The 15,376-nt window shown below is 43.5% G+C and overlaps 1 protein-coding gene across 14 annotated transcripts in view; it reads left to right on the top strand.

Annotated features, from left to right (window-relative positions):
- The window catches only part of CELF4 (CUGBP Elav-like family member 4), an 885,612-nt gene that overhangs the window by 736,102 nt on the left and 134,134 nt on the right, over positions 1–15,376 (top strand). The gene's annotated exons all lie outside the window — the stretch shown is intronic.

Raw genomic sequence — 15,376 nt, 5'->3', positions numbered from 1 at the left:
TGCACCTCCGTGCAACCACCGAAAAGTGCAAAATGCAGTTCTTATCCTCATCTCAACAGCTTAGAATTAAAAGAGCTGTGAAGATATTTAGAGAGTCTTCCTGGCCATCAACCTCAGATCACTCCATTTGGACAAATGCCCAGTAGAGTTGAGGTTCCAGCCTGATATTTGGGTAAAATCTAGAAGGCTTATTTTGCTCGTTCTCTGTCTCTTTCTCTCTCACACACACACACACACACACACCTGCCTCACACAGAGGAGAATGCACAATTAACCTTAGGGAGAGATGTGTCCTAACATTTTTTGCTTTATTATTATTGGTTTATGACTTTTATTACTAATTACCAGCAGGATAAATACTACGAGGATAAAAAAATATATTGAGAAATTGGAAAGGGTTCAGGAAAGAGTGACAAGAATGATTTGAGGTCTAGAAAACCTGCCTTAGAATGAGAGTCTTAAAAAGCTTAATCTCTTTTGTCTATCCAAGAGAATGTTAAGAAGTGGCTGGATCATGGTCTACAAGTATCTACGAGGAGAGAAGATTTTAGAAAGTAGAGAGCTCTTTCGTGTAGTAGACAAAGGCAGAACAAGATCCGATAGCTGGAGGCTGAAGCTCGACAACTTCAGAAAAGAAATTAAGTGCACATTTTTAACAGTGAGGGTAATTAATCATTGGAACAGCTTGCCCAGGGATGTGGTGGATTCTCTATCATTTGAAGTCTTTAAATCAAGATTTGCCGTCTCTTTCTAAAAGCCCTGCTGTAGCTCAACCAAAAGTTATGGGCTTGATGAAAGAACCACTGGATGAAATTCTCTGATCTGTGTTATGCAGAAGGTCAGACTAGTTGATCATAATGTCCCCTTCTGGTCTTAAAATCTACGAATCTCTGAAGATAGCGCTCCTCGACCCCAGTCAGGGATCAGGGCCTCACTGGGCTCGGAATTGTACAGACATGTAGCAAAGAGGCAGTCCCCAAGGGCCTTACAATCTTTGTTAAAGACAAGATGCAAGAGGTGGGTGGGGGGAACCACTGGTGGGGGCTGGGGGAAAGGAGGAAGGTGAAGTAAGGGTAATATAAACATGTTGTCATGTAGATGAACTGTGCACAAAATATGGTTCACCACCAGTCCAGCTGTTATCCTGCCATCTTCCTTTTTCCTCACCATCCCTCACCACTCAGATCTATCTCCTGTGCATTAGGGGTCAGAATTTGCACTGAATTGCTCCTCTGCCACCCCAGTGAATCAGCTGAGTTTCTCAGGGTGAAGGTCAGTACAGAATTTGGACCCTTGCCTCAATCATTTTTCCTGTTCACTTCTACCAGATGGTTATTACCATTTCTGTTAACTACTTGTGATTGAAATATCCTTGAATAACCAAACCTGTGGCTACTTAGAAGGCATCATAACTTTAGCTTTACTCTGTACAGTGCTCTGCATCCACAAGGACTCTGAAGTCTTTGTAAGTCCCACAAGCAACCGCATAGTCCCACAGGATCAAGCCTACAAGCAACCTCAGCACCCATCCATTTCAATGGAGTTGAAGGACACTCAGCATCTCTCAGGATTGGGCCATAGAGAGAGAGAATACAGGCACCTCAGGGGTAGAATGCAGCAGCTATTGAACAGCACACAGCAATACTACACTGAAAAATTGGACAGGAAGTGGAGAAGTATACTGCAACCTCTTGAAAGTGGAGGAAAAATTAGCCTTTATTATTTGTATGGCATTGTTGGGGGGTGAGGATAATGTATTTTTCAGGCAAATGAGAACATCAGGGGTTCGATCCTGGCCCCATTCTGGTCCATGGGAGTTTTGCCATTGATTTCAGTGGATGCAGGATTTCACCCCACTAAGCTTAGTCAGAATGAGATGGGTAACACAATGAGAAAGGAAAGCGGACCATGAGAGAAGGTGAACAGAGAGCAAAGGGTCAGCAGAAAGCATTCCTGGGAGAACGATATGGATCAAAGACCAGATCCTCAGCTGGTGTTAATGAGCATAGATCCCTTGGAGACAGCTCATCTGTTTTCTTGCTGTGTCCTGTTTTTTCTCGGAATCTTTCTTTTGAAGTAGGAAGCAAGGAACAATACATTTCCAAATGACCAGACTGCAATTTGACCAGTGCCACAGAATTATCACTCCTGCTCTTACCAAAGGTGCAAAATAGTCATTAATGACCCAAATGGCTAGGGCCTTGGGCTGGTTCTTTGCGAGATCAGTGCCACTGAAACTAATCAGCTGCGTAATGGCTGCAGGTCCAGTTGTGACTCTCTGCTCAGGACACCCAAAACCGGCAGTCCCTGTGCTACCCCTCTGCCTCAGCACCATTAGCACTAGGCCAGCTTGTCTGGCTGCAATGCCAACTCAAAGTTGTCCCTGTGGTTCAGCCAGTTTAAATGGCTCGTGCCTCATCCTCATGTACAACCAACAGGGCATCCATCATCATTCTTGTCAGGTCTCGAGTCATTCATTCTTGCAGCAGGCTCCTGTTTCTGCACAGCTGCCAGGATTATTGCTCCGCTGTGACTTCCTGTTCACACAACATATGCTACCTAATAGTTTCAAAAAGCAACTTTCTTTTGTGAAAGTTTTTTTTTTTAAACCCTTTCCTCGGATAGACGCCTGGCTGCTATTCATCACGCACCCTGTACCTCTGCAAGAATTTGTTTTCTTCCTTAGAAAAACCAGCAAAGTGCAAGCAATGATGGTACAAAAGCTCCATTCTTTGTTCCAAAGCAGCTGACTTGGGGCATTACTGCCCGTAAGTCCTTTGCTTCTGTATTAGGTCAACAGTTTCATCCACAGCTGTTGACTGATGGTGTTTTTACAGCCTCTTTTACCATAGTATCTAAGCACCTCACAATCTTTTTCTGAGTTTATTTTACTGACTCTAAATCCTTTCATTCTATATGAGGCCAACAGTTTCATCCACATTTCTCTGCCTGTAGTACTTATATGGCCCCCGTTAGCCTAGGATCCATGGCTTCTGTCACTTTGTTCTTTCCTGGTTCTCCTCCTAACTCTCTGCTTGCTCCCTCAGCATCCCTTCAGAGGATGTACAGAGAACAAGTAACATGCCCAAGGTCACACAGTTAGGTTGGTTTTTTTTTACTATACTATTAAAACCATGGTGTCTAGGAGCCCCAGTCACAGCCCCATTGCGCTAGGTGCTGTACAAAGACAGAACAAAAAGACAGTCCCTGCCCCAAGGCGCTTACAAGGAAAGAAAAAAATTGGCTTTTCAGCTGCACTTTGAGGAAAGAGTCTCCTCTTCACAAAAGCAGTCAACTTTTTTTGGCAAAGCTGACATTGGAATTGTTTAAAGCTTGAAAACTTTTGAGTTTGGGGGGATGTTGACAGAGCCAATTTTTTTCTGCTGAAAATAAAAACAGTTTTCAACCAGCTTTAGTCATCACTCTCTCTTCCTCCAGATCCTTTCTCAGTATCCCCTCTCTCCCAGGAAGGCAATGGGAAATTCCCAGTTGCTTATAACTAGCTTGACAGTCAGTTGAGACTTCTGCAATGGGTTTTATTTACTTGAGTTTTTTAAACAACCAGAAAAGTATTGATTCAGCACTGTCAACCATGTGTCCCATTGCTCTTTACCCCAGCCATGACCCTGAAAATTCTGAGGTCTTCCTAGCTTTTACTGAATTCAATAACCCAGAGAAGCAGCCCATTGCAGAAGTCTCAACTGCACTCAACGTGGAAATTCTCTCTTCAGGCTGGAACAGATTTTGTTGTTCACTAGACTGGTGGGACGAAAACTCTGGATCAGATCATGTAGGTCAGTGGATTGGAGTTACTAAAATATTTATTAGTGTAATAAATTCATGCTGCACCTGGGGCCATCCTAGTTGTCATGCTCCTGCAGTCAGTAGCCACCTGGCACTTGATGGTCAGAGTGGCGATAAAACTCAGATCCCCGCTCCCAAGCACAGGTCCCTACCATGTAAACTCATGGAGATGCTGCATTACAACACACAGCTGAGTGATTCTGCATCCAACCAGTAGAGGGCAGTGATACCAAAAAATACTAACCTGTAATCTACAGTATTAGTACTATTGTTTTTTTTTAATTATATATTCCTACAGTGCAACTAACCTGTACAGTGCTTTACAAAGCATAGGCTGAGACAGTTCCTTTACAGTGTGGTGGGGAGGAGAGGGGAACAAAGAGCTGTTGTCATTCCACCATAGCATAGCAGAGGAACATTCAGCCAAGTTCGGGATGGGGACAAATGCAGAGAAAGACTACAAGAGAGGTGGAAGGAAAGTGGGAGGAGATGGTCAAGTAGAGGGAGGAGAGGAAACAAGCTACTGAGGTCCTGATGAAGTTGTATCTTGCGCAACTTGCATGCACAGCGGTGAGGAAGCTACTTTTATTGTGCCAAAGTGCTGGGTAGGCAGAAGTTCCCCAGGAGGAGGGGCGTGGTGGCTGCGGTGAGCAGAGGCCCACAATGCCATACATCAGCTGAGATATTTTTAACAATTATTTTGATATAAACAGCTCTGAACTTGAGAAGCTCCATGTAAATGGGAAGCAGTGGGGCTTGTAATTAGGTTTGTGTACACTTTCATAAATTGCTGGGAAACATCAAAGCCGTGATAGAAGGCTGTGGTGCACTTTATTTCTTTCTTCTGTTCTTCTGTTAATTGAACGGTTGATGTGTGGATAGGAAGTGCTGGCTTCATGGAGTACTATTTACAGACCCGCTGACAGCTGCACTGTGAAAATTAACAGGAACAGAGCAGCCTCTGTCACAGCTTTTCCCATAAGGGACTTACTTCAAATTGGATCATTTCTTTCGTAGGAGAAACTTTCCTTGTCTCTTCCCTCCCCAGACCCCCCTCCCCCCCACACACACACACTCCACTTCCCATTGTGAGATCCTGGCAGCTACCTGGTTTTTAATATTTTTAAAGGCAGTTGTGTTATTTTCTGCAAAGTTGGGGAGCATTTGACCCAAACCCAAATCCTGCCATATTCCAGTCATGCCAGGAAGACTCACCCATGGGAAGTCAGCAGAGCTCCTCACTTGAGTAAGTTTGGCAGGTGTGGGTCCCAAGTGCATGCGGCCTCAAGGGATGTGGCCCGCTCCTTTAGATGCCGAGAGATGTTCTGACTTCAGTGGGAGCAGGGTTGGATTCACCCTAGCAGATTCCTTCTCCACAACTAGGCTCCGATGGTTTCTACTAACTGTATTGTGGTAACCACAAGAGACTTCAGCTAAGCTGCTGCCTCTTTTTACTGGGCACTGGGTAGACACCATAAAAGAGAGCCCCTGTCCCCCAAGCTTACAGGCTAAAAGGCAAGACATAGTATGTAGGTGAAACAAACAGGTGGGAGGGAGGATGGCAGTGAGAACAGCATGGTTTGAACTAGAGGATCATTGTGCACAATTCACAGATGTAATAAGCCAATCGATAAAAATGGTCACAGCAGCTGCACACCCTAGCCCCAGCAGAGAAGAGTTAACTCAAGGACCCTTGAATGTCTAAAATATTACGGTTAATAACACAGTGAGGGTGATTAGAAAGAAATCATGGCATTAACAAGAGACAAGTTGAATGGCAACACCCTTCCACCCCCTCGCCTTCCAGTGCTTGTGTTCATATGTCATCTCTCTGGATTGCAAGCTCTTCAGGGCTGGCATCTTGTCGTTACCCCTGTGAGTAAAGGACTTAGTGGGCTGCTGGTGCCGGATGAGTAAATCATCGGCATCATCAAGTGCTTCAAGGGAACCATTTGCACTTCATATTATTTGTTGAATGCCAGCAGTGGGCTTGGCACTGTGCTGTCCCAAAGAGCTTGGGGCTAAATCCACAAAGAGACTTAGGTGCATCAGAATTCAGCATCATAGCCCCTTGCAGCCTCGTGGAATCCACAGCTCTGAGTGAGGCGCCTAAGAATGGGAGCCACAAAAGCCAGCGTGCAGAGAGGGAAGCCACCTAAGCTAGTCAATGGGAGATGCTGAAGACAGGAGTGTGGCCTCAGCCCCACCTCTCTCTAGGAGTGAGGCACCTATCTCCAGTTGGGATTCTCAGCCAGGAACTGTGGGTAGGCACCTAAGCCATTTCTTGCAAGAAAGGTGGTAGCACTTGCCTAACTCCAAACCAAAAGGGAGAGAGAAGGAGGTGGGCCTCTGCCATGTACCCTTTAGTCCAGTAGTTAGGGTATTTACCCAGGATGTAGGAGACCCTGGGTCAATTTTCCTCTGTATCTGATAAAGAGAAGGAATTTAGAGCTTGAATTTCCCATCTCTCAGTAGTTGACCAAGCTGCTGGACTATTGTATCTGGGAGGAACTGGTCTCATTCTTTCACTCTCAAATTCCTGAGAAATCCTTCCCAATTAAAGTTTTGTCGAAACTGATATGTTCCCACAAAAAGTTTCCGTTTTGAAGAATCAGCATTTTCTGACAATAACCTTTGGTCGAAAAATCCCATCCAAAGACTTATGTGTTCCCCAGTCTCTGTTTGCTATCAAAAGTTACCACAGCCTAATACTTAGAGTCAGTTTTCCCTCAGTCACCAGGTCCCCTAAGAGGGGATAGACCTTCAGAGTTTGGCCCACCCCACTCCTGCCACCATCATCACTTCTTCCACTTCCTTAGCCAGAGGTTCTGGTAGGCCCCCCAGCAATAATATCCCTTATGTCCTGCAATAAAATCAAATCAAATCCCAGGGCAACGTTCCCTTCCTTCCCTATTGTTTCATAAATGAACTAATAAATCAGCTGTTTCTAGGCCCCGAAATAGAATGCCAGGCAGACCGGCTGCCTGACAGGGGTATGAATCATACCGGCACCGAAGATGGCCTTTTGGGGCCTAAGCACTCAGCTGAGCTGCATTTCCTCTCTAGTCACATCTCCATAGCAGTGCAGGCATCTGGCAGGACAGCTAAGAGGCCCAGGGGAGTTGATAGGCTTCAGTTGCAGTCTTTCTCTCTCTTTCTTCCCTTCAAACTGTTCTGCGCTGCAGAATTCATTACCTCCAAATGGGCTAAGAGGGATAAGCGATAGTGAGCCTCACATCTTTACTTTAGACAAAAGGAGCTAATTGGCGCTATAATGTCCTTTTATGGCTCCAAAGGGAGGAAGGAACTAAATCAACAACAGGAGGAGGTTGCCAGGGGGTTGGGGAAGAAAGACACAGCAGTGGAACGTTGTAGAGGTCTCAATGCCATCAGAAGTATCCCCCACAGGGTATTCCATGCTCAACACCTGTCTCTTTTGGATGAAATTAGAACCTAGGAGGGCTAAAATAATTTCCAAGCACTGACCTTTCCTGAGGGACCACAACCATTTATAAACCTGTGGTCCTGGAGACAAATATTCCCTCTCTCACAGGGGGATTTCTAGCCCAATAGAGGGAATTCCATTGGATAACACGGAGATCCTGTATTAAGAACACCTTCTTCCTGTAGAAGAGAAGGTATTACAGTCCCAGGACTGGATCTTTATCACTTTGATGGTTTTCTTTTCCTTTCTTGCACCTCTTTCTCACTAGCATCCTGCTCCAAAGCCCACTGAAGTCAGTGGGACCTTTCCATGGGCTTTTGACCAGGTTTGAATCACTCAGGATGCTTCCACCTATTTTCCTTGAATCCTGTCTTCCAGCCAGCTCACTCTTAAAGCACGATATCTTCACTGGATGGAACAAAGAAGTTCCCATGAAGTCTCTTCGGGAATGAATGAACCCCTTTCCCATAGCCTACACAGATAATCCTCAGGAATCTGCATGTGATTACCCATTCCAGAACGGCCTTTAGTTGTAGGTGACTTGGTTGGTTTTGGCCAAAGCGGTCAAATAGTGACCGAGATCGTTTTTAAAGGTCAAGATCATAACACCAACTCTCAGATGAGATATTAAGCTGAGACCTTTGCAATTTGTGGTTGTGAAAGATCCCACAATATTTTTGGCAAAATTAGATTTATTAACCCAGGTGGCCCAGCCAAATGCCAGTGAGTAATGACATTCTGGGTTCCTAAAATCCCCTGGCAGTTTCAATCAGCTATGATATTCTGCTTCATTTGCTGCCCTAAACTCTTGCACTGTGCTGTGGTACACGGTTCAGCAGTTGCCATGTTTCATTCATAGATTCCAAGGACAGAAGGAAGCAGTGTGATTATCTAGTCTGACCTCCTGTATAGCCCAGGCTAGAGACCTGCCCCCAAAATAATTCCTAGATCAGGTGTTTTAGAAAAACATTCAATCTTGATTTAAAAATTGTCAGTGATGGAGAATCCACCACAACCCTGGGTAAATTGTTCCAATGGTTAATTACTCTCCCCATTAACAATGTATGCCTCATTCCCATTTGTTTCAGTCCAAATGGAAGCGGATTCTTTGGCATATAAAGGGCCAGATCCTCAGCTAATATAAATCAGCATCACTCCACTGAAGTAAATGGAGCTACACTGATTTTACACCACCTGAGGGTATAGCACCATATGGCTGTCATCTTGCGGTGCCTCAGTTTCCCCATACGTAAAATGGAAATGATAATGCAAAGGTGACATCAGGTTAATTAACAGCGTGATGGTTGTCCATAGTTTTGTGATCCTGAAATGGAACGTGCTGTGTAAGTGCAAAGACTTATTATTATTTAGGCTATCATAGTGAAATGTGTTAATACAGAATGGATACAGTATCGAAGTGATTTGTAATATGCTTTAATGGGCAGTATACTTCTAACTAACTAATGTTAATGCAGTATTCCTTAGCCTGTGCACTATTCCAATTTTAAAACAAGCTATTTAAAAATTGTATATCTCCCTAATTTGCTGGCCCCTCTTTAATTTTATTTCTTTTTAAAATCATTCTCATCTAGTCTACTGAAATTCTTAAACCAAACTATCACTTCGGTATCTGAGCAGAAGTATCATCCAATGGATAGGGTGCTGGAGTGACCTAGGGTCTATTCCCGGCTGAGCTTTTGACCTGCTGTTTACATTTAGACAATTCACTTCTCCTATCAGTGACTATGTCCCCTCCCATTTTTTGTCCATCTTGCCTATTTAGATTGTAGGTCAGCGACTGTCTCTACTATGTGTTTGTACCATGCCTAGTGCAAAGGGTCCTGATCTTAGCTGGGTCTCCCATAAAATAAATAATTGAGCTGCTCATGAAAAATGTTTTTTTCACAGTAACAAGGTTTATTTTCAGATTATCCATTTTTTTTAAAGGTTCTTGAAAAAATAAAACCTTACAAAAAAAACCTAATGAAAAGAAAAAATGTTTGGGAGTTTTCAGTTTTTCTATGAAAATCCAATAAAATTAAATGAAAACCTTTTTTTTTCTTTTTTGTCAAAATTTTTCATGGAAAAAAATACATTTTGACCATTATTAAACAATAATCACCTTCCAGTAGCGCATGAAGCAATGGGAATAGCTCTGGCGTGTGTGAATTTATTATAAATAGATTGAACCACAAAATCCAGCTCTGGATTGGGATCCAGCCTTTCCCAAAGTGTTGAGTTATCTGGACTTGGGGTTTTGATTCTTTAATATCTGAGGTTTGTATCTACTTATTCCTTGTTAAAATCAGGTGCAGTTTCTCCACTAGTTAAAACTTCAGTTACCCTGCAGGAAGCAATTACTTTAGCTCAGAGTGGTACCAACTCACAAGTGTGTGGGGAAATAAGACCTAAATCAAGAATCTACTCCAAGTCAATTACAACGCAGGAGACCTGTAGATGGAAGTACCTGCAGCTACTATCTCTGCTTAGACATTCCCTTACCAAGGGAGTAGCATTATCAAAAGCCTCTGTCGCTCAAGTGCTGGATGAATGTCTCCTATCTCCTTCCAACTCTGTCACCCATGGCTTGAGCATGTCTAAACTGGTTCTCAGGACTCTAAAGTTAAATCGCTCCTTGTGGCTGCCTTCCATCTTTCAGATGAGACATGAAGTTGAAGCCCTGAGTATGAAAAAAAATGGCATATTTCACAAGAGCAGGATAGTTCATCCTGATGTCCTGGCCTAATTCCAGCTTGTGTAATTACATTCTGCCTATCTAACGTTCCCTGTCCTCCTCAAGGTCTAATTGGGTACACTGTTCTTTTTCACTTCCTGTCCAAAACTTCAAGGATACCCAAGTTTCTTTACAAACTGGGGCCAGATCCTCAGCTGATGTTATACAGCAGCCTTGATTTCAGTGGAGCTACACAGATTTACATCAGCCGATGTAGCTCTGTTTTCAGTCTTGGCAACCAGCTTCTCCCATTGATGCTCAGTGCCTAACTTCAGGCATGCTGGTTTGGAAATATTGCTCTTCATGGGTTGCCCAAAGGCACCTATCCAAATCAGTTTCACAGCTGGGAATAAAACTGCAGGCCAAGATTTTCAAACGTGGGCACCTAAATTCATATTGTGGCATCTAAATAAGTAGCCTGATTTTCAAAAGTGCTGAACACCCAGCAGTTTCCACTGACGTAGGTGCCTCAATATGGACACAAGGCTGAGAGTTCAAAAGGACCCTAATTGAACTTGGGCACCTAAATCTCTTGGACACATTTAAATCCCAGCCTCACAGCCTAACTTTCAGCAGCCATAAACTTTTGACTCCCCAGCCCTTGATCTAGCCAGTGAGCTGACTGCAGTCATACCAGATATAGGACCCAGTTCGGCAAAGCACTATCACCCTTGCTTAACTCCGGTGGGGCCACTCAGATAATTAAAATTAAGAATGTGCTTAAATGCTTTGCTGAATCAGGGCTGTAATTCATGAGTTTATAAAAATAATCTAAATATTACTAGGGCGAGTTGCCTCACTGAGCCCAGAGGTCCTTACACTTATAGGTCCCACTAAATATATATATATACGGCATTGTACTTTGCAGTGACATAATTTCTCAAGACTTTTTCATTGAAAATTGTGCTAGAAGACATAGGTTTACCTGGGGCAGTACAGTATTATTTAGTCTTCTGTAAAGTTTATGCTTAATTTGTGTATACACTCCATTTGAAGGGCCATAACTAATGGGAAGCACTCCAGACATCCAGGGAAAAGATTTGTTTTCGTGCCCTTTTAATGAAATATCAATGGATGGATATTTTATTTTTAGTTGAATATGAAATTTCACAAGCAACCTGTCAAGCACCCATTTTCAAGTATGACTTTATTTCACACGTCAAGACAGGCTGGGAAATTAGTTTTTTTCCACAGAGGACTCTGATTAGGGATTACAAAGTGAGTGTAGTGGAGAGGTATTTTTACCTCCATTTTTTTCTTTCCCTCAGAGCGCCAAGCTGCAGAATGTCTTCCAGTGCTGACTAAGGGGAGCAATATATTACCAGCTGCACCAGAGGAACAAACAAGGATAGTCATGTTAAGTAGACTTACCAGCCTAGGAGCAAATGGGAAATAATATCTACCTCTTATATAGTGCTTCTCAGCAGTAGATCTCATAGCACTTAATAAAGGAGGTCAGGAAGAAAGGAGATGAGCTCCAATTTTAGCCAGCTTGTTGCAAAGGAATTATATGGCACTGCCTCATGTTCACTAAGGGCCTGATTCAAAACCAGTGGAAGTCAGTGACTTCCATGAGATTTGGATGAGGCCCACATGTGGTCCTTCATGTTCCAACATTCTCCTTTCCGAACGGCACTAGGGTGTGCCTATAATAATACTTTGTGTGGAATAATCAGACAGAGAGATGAGGAGGTCAGGCTAGATCTTCATCATGGTCCTTCTGGCCTTAAAAGCAATGAATCCATGAGGTGGAGACATAAATAAGCTTTCCCCATCCATAGTATGCAGCAGCTTTCACTCATGGATCTCAAAGCACTTTTCACAGATTAATGATTTAAGCCTCATAACACCCTGTGGGCTCAGGAAGTACTGAGGGGGCCCAATCCTAGGGAGTCCAGTGGGAGCCTGTCCGTAGATAACAGTAGGCAGAGGGCCAGTCCTATTATCCTCATTTTGCAGAAGACTAAGGTCAGATTCTCAGCTGGTAGCTACACCAGTTTACACCAACTCAGGTTTTAACTGCCTTGGGAAGTGATATATATTTCACACAAACGCCCTACATAATTCCCTACCTATGTCCATTGGGAATCTGACCCATTTAATCATAGAATCACTTGAGGATCACCTGTTCTGTTCATTCCCTCTGGGGCACCTGGCATTGGCAACTGTCAGAAGACAGAATATGGGGCTAGATGGACCCTTAGTCTGACCCAGAAGGGCTATTCTTATGTTCTTAAGATTAGGGTTGGAAGAAACCTCAGGAGATCATCTAGTCCAACCTCCTGCTCAAAGCAGGACCAACCCCAACTAAATCAATGGCCTATAATTTAATGACCTTCATGCTCCCACATGATGAATTAGTGGCAGATGCTGGGGGTAAAGTGTGGTCTTATGCTTAGTATATGAGCCTGTAATTTAGAATAGCTGAGTTCAATTCCTGACTCTGCCACACGTAAACTGTAGGTGGTCCAATTATTCTGGGCCTCAGTTCCTTAGCTATAAAATGGATATAACAACAATGACTCTCAGTTCTCTCTCTGTCTTATTGGGGTCTTTTTTAATGTAAACTGTGAAGGGCAAGAGCTGTCTCTTGCTGGTGCACGTACAGCATGTAGTGCACTGGGGTGCTGATGTCATTTGAGGCTTCTAAGCACTACTTGTAATACTTCTACTAATAATGTCACTCAGGAATCCAGACTTCCAGGCCTTTGCTCTAACCACTTGTCCAACACCCTCCCTTTCACACAGCAGCCATCTATTACTTATGACACAGTGGGATCCTTGTGGAAAATTCCCATTGGCATTAATTTTGTTCTTTCTGAGGTTTAAAGGCAAAATCTAGCTGTGGTGGAGGAAAACATCTGCCAACTAACCATCCGCTGCTGCCAAGGTCTTACCTGCCTTGGCAAGCATTAGATATGTCAGATAAAGGCCTCATTTTTCCGCACCAGCCACATCAACTCACAACGACACTCAGTTCTCAGAATTAACAGAATTCTAAATGTCTGAATAAACAGAGGTGTAGATGCCAAGTTACTCTGTGTTGCAAATGAAGCAACAACCGTGGAGGATAAGTCTCCTTTATATTGCATGGCATTTTCTTCCTGATAATCCTCAGATCAAAGCCCTGTTTGATTCCACCACTATGTTTGTTCAGCACTGCGTGTGAAGAGTTGCACCATTTGCAGTGCACAGCGATCAATTTGATTGGACCTATAAAACCAACAGTACTGCATATTGGTGAGCGCCATCTACTGGCACTTTGTCTATTAACTATATTTGCATATATACTATATATATTTGCATATATACAGACATCTCTGTTTTACAGAGCAATCTTGTAACATGCTTCTTCTGTTTGGCGGCATCCAGTAGACTTCCTTCTTCCTGCTCTTTCAAAATTTGGATAACATTTACTATACCAAATCCCCCACTATTTGTAGATTGGTGTGTTTCTACCTCTGTATTATGGTAGTACCTAAAGGGGCAAACCAAGATCAGGACCCAGTTATACTAGGCTGTCCAAAAACACAGTGAGACAGTCCCAAAGGCTGAACAGACAAGACAAGCAAAAGACTGGAGCTGCACTGAGCCACCCAGTCTACCCTGGCCAAAGCCTCTCTCCAGTGTGGCTGCAAATAGGTTCAGATCATTAGATCCAGGTTACCAAACAGCCTCTTGGATCAGAGTTAATTAAATGAGTGTTGAAATCTAATTAAGGAATGGTCTGGGCGACAATTAGCAGGAAATGTATGCATTAAAATATTCATTTGTCGATGAGCTGCAATTAAGAATGTGATTTGGGGAAGGATCAATAGCTACATCATGTGATTAAAAAAAAATGGGAAGTTGCCCAGCCTTGAGCAGAAACCCTGGTAAATGTGGATTTTATTCTGCTTTGCTCTTTTAATAACTCCTGGATCCCACTCTACATCCTTGAATAGGGCATTCATCTCTCCCTCGCTTTGTTTTGCTAAGCCATTTGTTTCACTCCCTTGTTCTTCACCACATTGTTCAAGCAGGTTATAGATTTATTAGAAAGAGGGAGAGAGAGAGAGAGTGACAGGTCAAAAAGAAAGATTCCTCACCAATGAAAATCGCTTCCTGTGCTACTAATCCAGGGGAACATCGCTCATTGTGTGGCCTCAAACTGTTTCTTTATCAAGTTAATTCCTCGTCTCTTTAATCCTTACGGGGATCTGCAGAAGATGCTGCATATGCATATGCTGGGACTCCTACAGATATATCTATTATCATTATTATTATTATTTATTTATTTGTATTATTGTTGTGCCCAGGAGTCATAGACCAGGACCCTGCAGTGCTAGGCATTGTATGTGCTTTAAAGTATTTTGTTAAGATATTTCTAACTAGCAGCAAAGCAACTCTGCCTTCAGTGGAATGGATAGTATTCCCCAGTTGAGGGGGAGGGGCGGGAATGAAAGCCAGTTAATTATAGTCCCCGTCTCCTTAAGGGTGCATCTATACTGGAACAATTAGTGCCCACATTGCAGCAATAGCCAGCAACAGTGCAACTGTTCTGGTGCTAAACTGGGGCCAGAGCGTTGCTCCCACTGGAGCAGTTCAGACATTTCCGGATGGAATGGTTTTCTGTGGCTAAAGACTGATTTGACGAAAGTGACCTTTCCATGGGAATGGGTCCATTTGGATGGAAACCGGGCAGGTTGCCCATGGAGATCTGCCTGGTTTCCTAACAGCTCACCTGCCTTCCCAGGCTCCCAGGCTGACTCTGCAGCAGCTGGGCTCTCCAAACAGAAGGCTGTCCAGGCTGCCAAACATCCCGACTACTTGGACAGCTGGCTCCCCAGTTACCTGGGCTGCCTGACTCCTTGGGAAAATTCTGCTTTGGTTCGCCCATAACTAGATTTTTTTAAACTTTCTCTCCCACAAAACATCCCAAGCCAGGATGAATATTTTTTCAAAATTTTCCATGGGAGGGAAATGGGACCACCTGGGCATCTGCAGCAATGCTGAGTCGCTATTGTAGACAGGGGCCCGAGCAGGTTGGCATTGCTTCTACCATGGATATAGCTGCAGATTGCTGGCTGTTGCTGGACTGAGGCTCAAGAGTCAAGGTGAATTAAAGCCAGGCTGTTGAGCTTAAGACAGAAGAGTGAGTGAGAGGGAAAACACTGCACCTTGTCCCATTTCACAGCTGATTGCTACCTACCAGTCACTCGCTAGGGTGAGCTGGGTTTCCTCATTTGGATAGAAGATCAAGGCCTTAGGAGTGAGAAGAAAACATGGTTCCATCAAGGGAACAAGTGGAAGAAAGTCTAGCTGCATGATAAGTTTGAGTTTGCATGTGTTAAAAAGGTATATTAATTACTGTAGTTATGACTCATATATTACATGTGCTTACCAGAAAATCC

The sequence above is a fragment of the Gopherus flavomarginatus genome, chromosome 3 (genome assembly GCF_025201925.1).
Source record: "Gopherus flavomarginatus isolate rGopFla2 chromosome 3, rGopFla2.mat.asm, whole genome shotgun sequence".
Lineage (NCBI taxonomy): Eukaryota > Metazoa > Chordata > Testudines > Testudinidae > Gopherus > Gopherus flavomarginatus.
Note: the sequence above shows the minus strand (reverse complement) of the source record. Positions and strands in the feature narration are given on the sequence as shown.